Source organism: Eleginops maclovinus, chromosome 4 (assembly GCF_036324505.1).
Source record: "Eleginops maclovinus isolate JMC-PN-2008 ecotype Puerto Natales chromosome 4, JC_Emac_rtc_rv5, whole genome shotgun sequence".
In the NCBI taxonomy this organism is placed as follows: Eukaryota; Metazoa; Chordata; class Actinopteri; order Perciformes; family Eleginopidae; genus Eleginops; species Eleginops maclovinus.
In genome coordinates, this window is record NC_086352.1 from 4823310 (window position 1) to 4835809 (window position 12500).

Here is a 12500-nt window from a genome sequence, read left to right on the forward strand (position 1 = left end):
TCATAATTAAGTTAAATAAATATATTGTATTATTTATGTATGAATATTACTTTACGGAATATCAAAGTAGTTCAATATAGCCTGGTTTAAAAGGCAGTTTGTGTTATATGTTTACCAATGCATTGTGACTGTGAGTTTCTGTGGCTTGGTGCCTCGGAACCAATGTTTGTTGGTTATGTGTTGGTACTGCGTGTTTTGTTGACGTACTGTGAAGCTCAACTGCAGTATTGTTGTAAGGTATCAGAAGAAGACATTTTAAGATCAGAATCTCCTTTCATGACAAGCGGCCAACGAGGTATTGTTAACGTGAGCGCCATGTCTTATTTTCTTTAATATATTTGTATTTGTAGCACACTATGCTAAGGTTTGGGCTATGTATGTATCTTGTCTGTTGGTGTAGTTCTCACGGTGCAACCTGTACTGCAGTTAAAGTACTAACACTCCAAGTACTGCAGTCAAAACCTCACTTTAAAGTTACCAGCAGCTCAGGTAAGTGCAGGTAATAGGGTCCTTTATTAAATTAAAAATAGATTTAAGGTGAGCGCTGTCGGTCCGTAAGAAAACAACCGAGTGAAACGAGGTCAAATAGAGGTTAACCATTCAAACCTTTGACCTCTGACCTAAGCAGGTGAGTCTCAGGTTAACGAGCCGCCGGTCAGACAGGAAACTGAGGGATGTCCGGTCTTTATTTACAGACACATCCTCAGGGTTCAAATGGGTTATTACTGCTGTTGAGATAGAAGAAGAAGTAATGGAAACACTGACGGACTGTCTGACCTTTATCAACACACACACACACACACACACACACACACACACACACACACACACACACACACACACCCACACACACACACACACACACACACATACACACACACAGCCTCATGACTGTGCTGCAAGGTTAGTGTGACAGGAAGTGATGTGTTTCTACTTTAAACTGTTCACATTTATAACCGAAGTAAGGTCACTTTGTGTTAGAGTTAATAAAGTGGCGCAGGAACGAGTCCTTCAGCTCGCCTTTAGCTTAGCGGTGGTGTCCTGAAGTCATGTGACCGTGCTGTAGTTCCTTTATAGCCCAACATTAGCCTCCTTTAGCTTAGCGGTGGTGACGTGAAGTCATGTGACCGTGCTGTAGTTCCTTTGTAGCCCAACATTAGCCTCCTTTAGCTTAGCGGTGGTGACGTGAAGTCATGTGACCGTGCTGTAGTTCCTTTGTAGCCCAACGTTAGCCGCCTTTAGCTTAGCGGTGGTGAGGTGAAGTCATGTGACCGTGCTGTAGCTCCTTTGTAGCCCAACATTAGCCTCCTTTAGCTTAGCGGTGGTGACGTGAAGTCATGTGACCGTGCTGTAGCTCCTTTGTAGCCCAACGTTAGCCGCCTTTAGCTTAGCGGTGGTGAGGTGAAGTCATGTGACCGTGCTGTAGTTCCTTTATAGCCCGACATTAGCCGCCTTTAGCTTAGCGGTGGTGACGTGAAGTCATGTGACCGTGCTGTAGTTCCTTTGTAGCCCAACGTTAGCCGCCTTTAGCTTAGCGGTGGTGAGGTGAAGTCATGTGACCGTGCTGTAGCTCCTTTGTAGCCCAACATTAGCCTCCTTTAGCTTAGCGGTGGTGACGTGAAGTCATGTGACCGTGCTGTAGCTCCTTTGTAGCCCAACATTAGCCTCCTTTAGCTTAGCGGTGGTGACGTGAAGTCATGTGACCGTGCTGTAGTTCCTTTATAGCCCAACATTAGCCTCCTTTAGCTTAGCGGTGGAGACGTGAAGTCATGTGACCGTGCTGTAGTTCCTTTATAGCCCGACATTAGCCGCCTCTAGCTTAGCGGTGGAGATGTGAAGTCATGTGACCGTGCTGTAGTTCCTTTATAGCCCAACGTTAGCCGCCTTTAGCTTAGCGGTGGAGACGTGAAGTCATGTGACCGTGATGTAGTTCCTTTATAGCCCAACGTTAGCCGCCTTTAGCTTAGCGGTGGAGACGTGAAGTCATGTGACCGTGCTGTAGTTCCTTTATAGCCCAACGTTAGCCGCCTTTAGCTTAGCGGTGGAGACGTGAAGTCATGTGACCGTGCTGTAGTTCCTTTATAGCCCAACATTAGCTTCTTACTTCAGGAATCTTAAAGCGGTGTTAGCATGTAGAGATTATCCTGCTGAACTAAACGTTTGTTTGACAGAGATCAAAATTACACGGAGGAATCCCATTGGACCAGGGAGATGCTGCCTTCAGGGACCAACACAAAGATTTTCCTCCTCCTCCTCCTCCCATGCTGTAGTGTCTCTGGGTTTGCTTTGGCTCCTTCCTCCTGTTAGCTTGAATTCTTGTTTAAAATACTCCTGCTCCCTGAAGACTCCTGAAATAATTCTGCTCTGCTGCCCAAAAAGAGCTTCAGGGAAACCTGGGAAAGTTTCTGTATTTCAGCCGCTGTCATCATCTGAAGAGGAAGAGGAGGAGGAGGATGAGGAGGAGGAGAAGAGGACTCTGGTTCTGGAGGTTTGTATTTTTCAGCCTGCAGTCAGAGAGGATTCACACGGTTTCTCTGACAGTCTGAAACTTTGTGCCAGAAACAACTATAAAATCTGAGTCTCACAAACACGCCGTGCAGAGACATCCCATAATGCTGCAGGCCTCTGCTTGACTCCCCTTATACCCCCCTAGTCTCCCCCCTTGTTACCTCTCTTTGTCTTCTCACTATGTCTCCTCTCTTTCTCGTCTCCTCTCCTTGTAGTCTCCTCTCCTCGTCTCCTCTCCTTGTCTCCTAACAGTGGTTTCTCTTCCTTTGTCCTCACGTTCTGTCCTTGTGTCCTCGCGAGTATTTATTGCCTTTAGTATTTACATTACTGACTATCATCACAACTCCCTGATTTACTCTCTGCCAAAATCTGTGTAAATATTCTGTGTGTTGTCAGATATATAAAGGGCTGTGTGTGTGTGTGTGTGTGTGTGTGTGTGTGTGTGTGTGTGTGTGTGTGTGTGTGTGTGTGTGTGTGTGTGTGTGTGTGTGTGTGTGTGTGTGTGTGTGTGTGTGTGTGAGAGAGAGAGAGGGGTTAGTGTGGTCACTCAGCAGCATTCCTCACATACTGCTGACCAAACATCAGGACTCACACACACACACACACACACACACACACACACACACACACACACACACACACACACACACACACACACACACACACACACACACACACAGTGTTGACAGACTGCAGCTGTTCCTCCGATAACTCAGGCATGATTTGTTTAAGTTCTCCTCCTCTCCTTTTTTACTTTCCTTTTCTCCTTCTCTCTTCATATCCTTATCTCCTCTCCTTGTCTCCTCTTGTTTCCTCAACTTGTCTCCTCTCCTCCTATAGTCTCCTTTCTTTGTCTTCTCATCTTATCTTCTTTCCAAGTGTCCTTTCCTTTTCCACTAGTCTCCTCTCCTCCCTTCCTTGGTATGCTCACTTTTCCTTGTTACCTCTCCTTATCACCTAGTCTTTTCTTGTCTCTACTCGTTGTCTCCTTGTCTCTTCTCCTTGTTCCCTCCCCTCGTCTCCTCTTCTCCTGTTTCCTTTCTTGGCTCCTCTTCAGTTTCCAGTTGGATTTTGTGGTTTGTGGTAGCAATGAAATGAAGACGCCCATTAACAGCCTGTCAGTGTGTGTGTGTGTGTGTGTGTGTGTGTGTGTGTGTGTGTGTGTGTGTGTGTGTGTGTGTGTGTGTGTGTGTGTGTGTGTGTGTGTGTGTGTGTGTGTGTGTGTTTTGGTGAACGGAGGCCAAACTCCTGCAGAGGAGGTTTGAGGATTTATTGCCGAGCTAAACTCTTATCTTTCTGCAGAGGGAGGACACCGAGTCCAGAAATACAAACTGTGTGTGTGTGTGTGTGTGTGTGTGTGTGTGTGTGTGTGTGTGTGTGTGTGTGTGTGTGTGTGTGTGTGTGTGTGTGTGTGTGTGTGTCAGAAATCTAAATATGTAGCGATGGAATGCAGATGTTTCTGAAACTTCAAAATAAAAGCATGACTGTTGCACCAATTAAATGCTTCTTAAAGACCTCATGACACGTGGAAAATAAAGTAATATACATACACACATTGAAAGTACACATACAAAATAGTCACTTGAAGTTGGTTTTAATCATTATGATAGAGAAATTGAGTTTGTACGGCCTTTTAAAAGTGCGATTTTTGCGATCTGCTACCGACCTTCCTATTAGTCAGTCACATGACCTATGACGTACACTCCGGAACGGCTCCTTGGTCAAGACACTATCCCACCTGTCACTCACGACTATCCTGACACCTGTCAACAACATGGATTCTGACAACTCCGATTCATCCTCGGATCCTGACACATTTTTCGAAGTGGCAGAGTCCGACCCAATGCTGGAGGACAATGTGAGGGGCGTTATGCCCTATAGATACGAGCCATACTTGGATGAGTTGGAGCCACAGGGTTCTACGGAAAGTTCGGATGGCGAGGCAGAAGGCGCTGTTGGTGGTGCTGCTGTGGCAGACGGTCGGAATGCCTATGGATTTTGGCAGACTACAGCACGTGGAATGGTAACTTCCTTCTTGTTCACTTTTCTGACAATGAACACTCCGTAAGATATTGTACTTTGTAATATCCACCACAACCAGCGTTTGCACCAGCGAGCATGTGTGTGTGCAGTCTGCCTCCTCACCTCCCAGAATTAGCCAAATAGTCACCATTACTAGCCTACAGATCGCAAAGGGCCATTGTTGTTTCCCGGTGCTTGTCATAGTCTTAATCTTTATTTAGTTATGTTATTTTTTTTGAGAGCGATGAAAATACCAATTAGGTCTACTATATTAGTTTGCCCTGCGTCATACTCATACAGTAGCCTATGCTATAACCCAGTAGTAGCCTATGCTATAACCTAGCTCCTGACCAGTGGCCATCCTTCCGCGATTAGGCTAGTTCTACGTCGGCTTTTCACGCGAATCAACCCATGACATTGACACTTTGTAAAGTTCTGTGACAATTGTAAGATTGTTTCAAGCCCCTTGCCTTTATCTGTTATATTTTAGGTGTTCTTGTGGAGATGTGAGCCAATGCCACTGGTAGTGGAGTCGGTGTGCTGCCGCGAACAGTCAAGAGTGTGCGAGAGGAGAGAGGAGGAGGGAGCAGACACCCGCTGCATCACAGAACATTCTGGCTTTGAGCAGTTTGTCTGAATCTGCATGTTCTGCGCACCGCACATTTCCACTATCGGCAAGAATACGGGGATGTAGAGGGAAACGAGTGAGTATACAATCCTATTGTAAAATCATTTGTATGGACTAGTAGGAATTGTATGATTTGATATCACCAATGACGTAAATGTATGCGTAAAACGAACTGTCATGTAGGTTACAGTAGGCCTAGGCCTACATCTAAAACACCTGTGTTTTTCTTCTGATTTTCTTTCAACTTTTAGGTGGAAGAGGTACACTGGATACAGACAGTTTGTGCGATGGTGCTACGAGTACCTGGGAAGACATGTCAGGGTCCCCATACCTTCCTGTGTGGTGTGGTGTATCCGGAGAACTTTTCCCTCCATTGATTACAGGGGGTTCCAGGACACCAACAGCCCGTGATGATACATGTATGCTGTTAACTTGTTAATTTTGTTTTTTTAGTTTAAATACATGAGTTTGTAAATACATGAAAATGAATGTCAATACATGATACCTCTGGCTTCACATGAATGTGTCTTCATTTTTACAACTTACAACAGCTTACAACAAATAGGCCTAGCAAATCAATTTACACCTTCACCATGGAAGGGTAGCTGATATTTTTGATCATACGGTGTCTAAGATGTGCTGTACTTCAGGGACAATGCAATACAAGCCCACATGGATAAGGGGGAAAACTGTAGCAACACAGACATACTACACACCCTGTAATGACACTTTTCAGAACACCAAGGTGAGGATGGAGCAGGAGGTTCCCAACACAGTAAATCAAAGCACTCACGGCAAAGATGAAATTAAGTTTGTGTTTATTCCATTCAGTCCGGTTCTCATGTGTACATTTAGTGTTATTTGTAATGCTAAAGCGGGTCATATGTGCATTGACTGCTGCCCTCTTATCCGGCTTTTCGAATGATGCATTGAGTGGCTCTGTAACAGGGGACGGGTCTGGGATGTCAAAGTCATCACCGTTGTAGTCCTCACCTCGACACATGGCCTCCACCATCCGCATCAGCTCTTCAGCATAGCCTGTTGCAGAGGAATATGGGACAAGGTTCAAATTAATCCAACCATAGATATGACACACGACTATGTACATCTCAAAAATACAAATCATATCTGCAATCAACTTTCTATTATGCTTACCAAAAGATGGCTCCTGTAAGACTTTCCTCACAATGTAGCCGCCCTTCTTATACTTTGGATACCGCAGGTTGAACATCATCTCGCCATCGTGTCTGCTCCGCTGCTCCCTGTTGGCATTCTCGTTGAAATGCAAAGCAGCCAGGATCCCTCTAAGAACAGAACACAAACAGAATAATCAGGAACAAGATGACCATTCTTAACAGCGAAACATAAACAAGTCAACCCAAAAGAGCCCATGTTACCCCTCTATTTATCAGGTTGCACTGCCTAACAGTGGCTGCCCAAACCAGGCACAAGGCCCTGACCCTTGCCTACAAAACCACTTCAGGACATGTACATTTCCTGTGCACTGCAAATGTTGCAAGCTGTGATTTTGTCCTCGATGTAAGTCGCTCTGGATAAAAGCGTCTGGCAAGTGTAATGTAATAGAATGTAATAATGTCCTAAAAGAATGTTTCACGGAATATTTCTTTGATTACCTGCTCTCCATCCCTTTGTATGAAAAGTGGCACATCTTTGGCGCAAAGTGGGTAATCACGCTATGGAATGCTTCGAGGTAGGATGTCTGGTGTGACGGGGACAGGCGTTGTATATCTGCACACAGCCTCTTGTTCGGATGATCTTCTCCACTTCAATAGACACCTTCGTATCTGAAGAACATTGTACAAAATACATGTAAATTATGCAACATGATGCAACATGATACTGTGATCACAATCTCTGTAAAATAAACATTAGGAGTATACTAACGACAACTCAGCCACGGTTTACGCTGTTCCCTGCCTTCCAGGACTCCGTGCGCACAAGAAGAGAACAGTCCCTCGACCCGGTGTGCCTGTTGTGGATGTGATCGATGACTGATGTCCATTTGTCCACCACAAGTTGTCCACTGCCAGGAGGCGTCGAGACCACGGACCAGTACAGATGGTTTATAATACTTCCCACCCAGGGTTTGAGGTCCTGGCAAACCTCTAGTTTGTCCAAGGCTCTGCAGCTTCTTCTTGACACCTGAGTAAACATGTGTAGATGAATAAATAAATAGAAATCTAATGTACTGCTTGAAGGTCTTGACTCCAAGGGCATAACTAAAACCCTTTTTAGATACATGAACAGCCTGTAATAGCCTGAAATAGGCCCTGTCCTCCACACACACAAGGATTTCACACATAAAATTTGTCCAAACCCAAAAAATCATATCTTTCAAAAAGGAATGTCAAGGTAGTGCTTCAAGTCTCTCTTAAAAATTACATTAAAACAGGTTTAAACATGTTGCACTTACTCTTGGCTACATGCCATATGTCAAACTGGTGCGTGATGTCTGGATGGTCCTCTCTAATCATCATGTTGATGCCTATGTGTCTGTCTGTCACGAGAGTTCCGACATCCACAAAGCCCTGGACTTTCTCAAGGGATCGCTGCAGTCCCACTTTCTCCATGTGGTAGGACCCTCCAAACCTCATTGCTCTAAAACATAAAAAGCAGGAGATTTTGATGAGCATAACATTGACTAGTATAAAATTGTCCTTACTACGACAGAAGAGTGTGTTTTCTATACTGGGCAGGACTCACATAGAGGCATAATACATCTGAAATGTACCTGTACAAGTTGTACGTCAATAACAGCTGTTTTCCGGAGCTCCATTGTTGAGTAGGTGCCGTACTTAGCGCAATGCCCTGGGGTGTCGGCACGCCCGTCACCACCACACACGATGGGTTCCCCTTCTGCCTGTAGCAGACAGAGCATGGCAAACTGCTGCTCGCCCCAAACTCGCTTCACAGCTTTGAAAAGCACCTGGTCCTGATGTCTGAAGAACGATCTTTCCGACATCACAGCAACGCCCAATCTGGATAGGACACGCAGCACCTTGGTGACAGTGGCCCCACTGAAGAGAATGGCAGCGGGACAACAACACATTCCCAGCTGCTGTTCTGCCGAAGAAAGGTTGACTGTTCCATAGTCCTTGGTTCCCACATCCCCCGCACTGGATGGTGACCTGCAACTGTGTTCCTACTTCTTTACACTGCCAGGACAGTGACCTGCTCCCACAAAGTCCACAGCTGCACCATGTGACAACAGCGTCACCAGGCATTCCCAGAACACAAGAAAAACGCTACCTGCTGGCGCCTCAGGTGGCGGCACTGGTGGAGTATTGTGTTCAGGACTCTCTTCAGCTGAATCATCAGAGGACGGCAGCTTGTAGTCGGGATCATCTGTCGACATGTTGTCATCTGAGTCAGAGCCACAAGAGGTTGAGTTGTCGGTGTTGTGAAAGCAAAAGCAGTCATCCTCAGTCTGAGTCCCAACAGTGACCATTGATGTAGTAGCCTGCACACCTGGGGAAAAAACAATGTTTAGTATATAGAAATCAGTGTCAGCTTGAAGGAAATCTTCATTCAATACACACAACTTTTTGTGAAGCTTGCTCGCACTAGTAAATTTGTAGATTGTAAAATAGTCTTTTCCTAAGACAGATAGTTTTTCCAACATTCTTGTGTAGATGTGAAAATAGATGTTTGACATAGAAAAGGATTGTCATTAGTGATGTATCTATCTACACAAGATGCAATGCTGAAAAGACCCGTTTCCCCGGACATCTGTTTGGCTAAAATACGTACATAAATGATAAAATACCTTTAGTCCGTCCCCTTCCTTTGAACTGCATAGCCACCGTCCTTGTTGGTGGCCTCAGACACACTTGAACGGAAAAGTCACTGTGCTGATCTTCTGTTGAATTCACCTGAATAAATAAGTAAGTAAATAAATAAATGTGTGTATACATATGCGCGGTGGTGATTGTGTAATGTTAAAAAAAAAACTAAAATATAGAAGTTTACTTCCAAACACAGGTAACTTTAAGTAAATAAGTAGACTGTGTATTTGTCTTACAAATCAGATGATTCTGCACTGGGTATTGAATTGAGTTTGTGGTGGGTCTGTTCCGGGTTATTTAGTAGTTTTTCGCAGTAATGACAGTCCATTATTCTAGTTAGGGTACAATGGGGTAACAAGTAATAGGTTTTGTACGGCAGTTATGTTATATGTGCACTACCGGTTACGCTAAAGTACACACTACAAATGACTACTTTTACTTCTTACACTCTCGGAGCCATGACGCTGCAGGGTGAAGAGTCTGAGAGGGGGGCACTGGTAATTGAAGTACGCTCCCTGACGTAATGCTGTGTGTTATACTGTAGTTAGTACAAATCAAAACTTGAGTCCTGTTAACTTAGTCTGACCTGAACGCTTTCGAAAACTTTATCAGTAGATGAGAGATTCCCCGTTCAGGATAGAAGTCAGCGCTTTCCTGCTTAGGCAACATACTAAGACTGCGCCCATATTCCCTCGCCGTAGTACTGATCAAATAAAATAAATAATTCCACAAGTTTTAATAGGCGTGAGTTGGAGGGGGAAAACGCTACCGCAAACTAACATTCAAACTACTTGGGACTTGTTCTTTTTGCTAACACTCTGAGAGTGAACTCTTAGACCGCGGAATTGCTAAATCATTAGCACTAGTAGCCAGCTGAGTGAAGTGTTCTGAGCCTAGACGCCCAACTTCCCAAATATGGAAGAACAAACCGACAAGAGGCTTTTACACAGTGCCAAACACTCATTCCTTTATGCATTTCATTTCCTTCCACTTATATAAACAATATTCGTCATATGACATAATATAGGGTACGTACCTACCCAAATCTCTGCCTTTTCTCCAGGAGTTTCGCAGAGCTCCTCGGCTACTTGACCGTCGACCGTTCGCCCCCGGGGCTAACCTCGAGCTTGTCCCTCGATGAAATTTACGCGGAACCGAATTGGGCAGCAAAAACCTTCTTCAGACGAACATCAATACCAAGCTGCCTCTTCAGAGCGGGGATCGAGTCGTAGCACTCTCTTCAAATGCGCTGAGCAAAGTACAGACGACGAGCTTGGCTTCCATACTGTTCCTTTCGGACCTGCTCTTGTCCTACAAACTTGTTGCGGTCCAGAGTTCACACAAAGCAGGGTCTTTCGGAAACCGATGAAGGGTAAAACCGTTCTCCCTGGTGTTTGAACAATACGCTGCAACACACGCTCAGGCATGTTCTCAACAAAAATATTAAGAACAAAACTTTAAAGATGCTTAAACTGCGAGTACGACTTACTGTGACTAGAAATGATCAAGGTCAAGGGTGGCAGCAGGTGCAATCAGGTCTAAAAGCGTTCCGGAGCATACGTCATCTTTATGTTGGAACGTTGTCAAGAACCTGGGGGGGGGGGCCTTGTGGATTGCAGGGGCTGCGGTCATTTTCGAATATTAACAAGAGTTAAGGGCTGACTCAATATAAATGTATGATGATGATTTGCTTTGCCCATGCATGGCGGTGGGATGATGATATGATAACTGATAATGAACTGATGAGAAAGTAATTAACTGACTTGCACATGCAATGTGATGCTGACATGTTGATGAACTTTTTGCACATGATGACTGCCCTTCATGATCCCCCCCCATCATCCCATATTTATCCATCCCACATCCATCTAATCCTTCACATCATCATCCCGTTAATATCCATCACATCCACTATCCATACCGCAATATCCATCCCATCATCCCTTAATCCATACAACTTCATATTACCCATCCCCTGCCCTTCTTACATATCATTCATCAAACCCCATCCATTTCCCACCATTCTTCCCATCATAGTTATCCCGCACATCCCGATCCCATCATCCCCCCCTTTCATCCAATCATCTCGCCGCTATCATATCCCATTCCATCATTCATCATTCCATCCATTCCCATTTATCATCCATCCAGTTCCCCCCCATCAGCCAGATCATTTACATCCCACGCCCCCATCCATCTCGACATCTCCATCATATTTATCACAATTATGTATTTCAAATCGAAAATAAAAGTTATTTTAGACTAAATAAAAAAAGGTAGTCTCTAGGTGTCATGAGGTCTTTAATTAATAATGAGTTTTTCTTTTACTCTGATTTAAAAAATGCCATAATGGCTATTTTGTTAAACTCTCCTGCAATCATCTCATAGGCCAAGAAAATATATATATAAAAATGAATGCCACACAAAGTTAAATAGAGAGAAGGGAAGTAAAACACGCTGAGTCATTCCAGGCCTTGTGATAGCTGATGCTTTTATTCTGAAAATATCCTCTAAAAATGCCTTCAAGTTTGTTTTTATTGATGCTCTCCCGTGATTGGCTCGTAAATCTAGAAAAATAGGATAAAATCTGCAATGTTTCTCAGAGAAACCAATGAGGATTCATTCATTTTTCGCTGCTTCTCTCCAGCCGTGGTGTTTGATCTCCAGGTTTAAAATAGATCTGGTCCATGAGACTCCCCTCAGGGTTTGGGCTGATGTCAGGCTGCCAGACATGACGAGTCGAACATCATCATCTGACCACGAGGTTCCTCTCTGTGACCGTGACTCACACACCCCGCCAAAATGAGAGGAGGACAGGGTGCAACGAGACTGTGACAGAAATAACATTTCTTTACTACAACAACAACGACCGGGGGGGGGGGGGGTAATGATGACAAAATGTACCTGAAGTTTGAACAGTTAAAGTAGGCCTACTGATGGCACTAAAAAACAAAACTAGTATTATATATTTCACAGAAGCAAAGCGTCTCTTTTCAGAAGCCGAAACCGTGAACACAGTTCTGTACTATAGTTCACAGGACTTCAGTACAGAAGCGACAGGACCAACACATGCTGGAGCCTCCCGGGACACTAACGTGTTTCCCAGGTTGCATCCACCCCGGCCTCCCCGTACACACACCTCTTGTTCTGTGTATCTGATTGATTGTGTGGTTATTTGATTATTAAATGCATGCAACAACACAACAACACAACATGTGGGTGCACCTGTACTGCACGGAGGAGCCTGCAGACACCCAGCAGGGTTTAAAACACACACAGAAGAGAACATGCTTTCCAGAAGCTCGGATGCTAACAGGGGCCTTTTTGGGTAACAGAAAGCTCTTTCAAAATAAAGCTCCGTCTCCACAGGAAGAAGACCTGGTGACGGGTCAGCAAAGACGGTAACCATGGAGATAAAATCAGTCAATGTCTGCAGGATTTCAGGACCCTCCTCCCGTCCGCTTGTGTATTACATACTAATTGATTTGTGTTTACAGAGAGCCTCAATTCGTATGTTTATAACCGCACAAAAAAAC

General features: G+C 44.5%; 3 long non-coding RNA genes across 4 annotated transcripts; 1 reads left to right on the plus strand and 2 right to left on the minus strand.

The window, feature by feature from the left end:
• Positions 1-5151: 5151 nt before the first annotated feature.
• Positions 5152-5674, plus strand: LOC134863670 (uncharacterized). The gene is made up of 2 exons (XR_010165695.1): positions 5152-5234; positions 5410-5674. It is a non-coding gene; the product is annotated as an uncharacterized LOC134863670 (long non-coding RNA).
• A 285-nt stretch (positions 5675-5959) lies between these two features.
• LOC134863666 (uncharacterized) lies at positions 5960-7252 on the minus strand. The gene is made up of 4 exons (XR_010165690.1): positions 7064-7252; positions 6793-6963; positions 6314-6462; positions 5960-6196 (listed from the first exon to the last, which is right to left on the minus strand). It is a non-coding gene; the product is annotated as an uncharacterized LOC134863666 (long non-coding RNA).
• Positions 7253-7765: 513 nt separating this feature from the next.
• Positions 7766-9086, minus strand: LOC134863668 (uncharacterized). 2 transcript variants are annotated; one of them, XR_010165691.1, is made up of 4 exons: positions 8946-9086; positions 8429-8647; positions 7911-8157; positions 7766-7777 (listed from the first exon to the last, which is right to left on the minus strand). It is a non-coding gene; the product is annotated as an uncharacterized LOC134863668 (long non-coding RNA). The 2 variants fall into 2 exon arrangements; XR_010165692.1 differs by lacking the exons at positions 7766-7777; positions 7911-8157 and adding an exon at positions 8221-8313.
• Positions 9087-12500: the final 3414 nt, after the last annotated feature.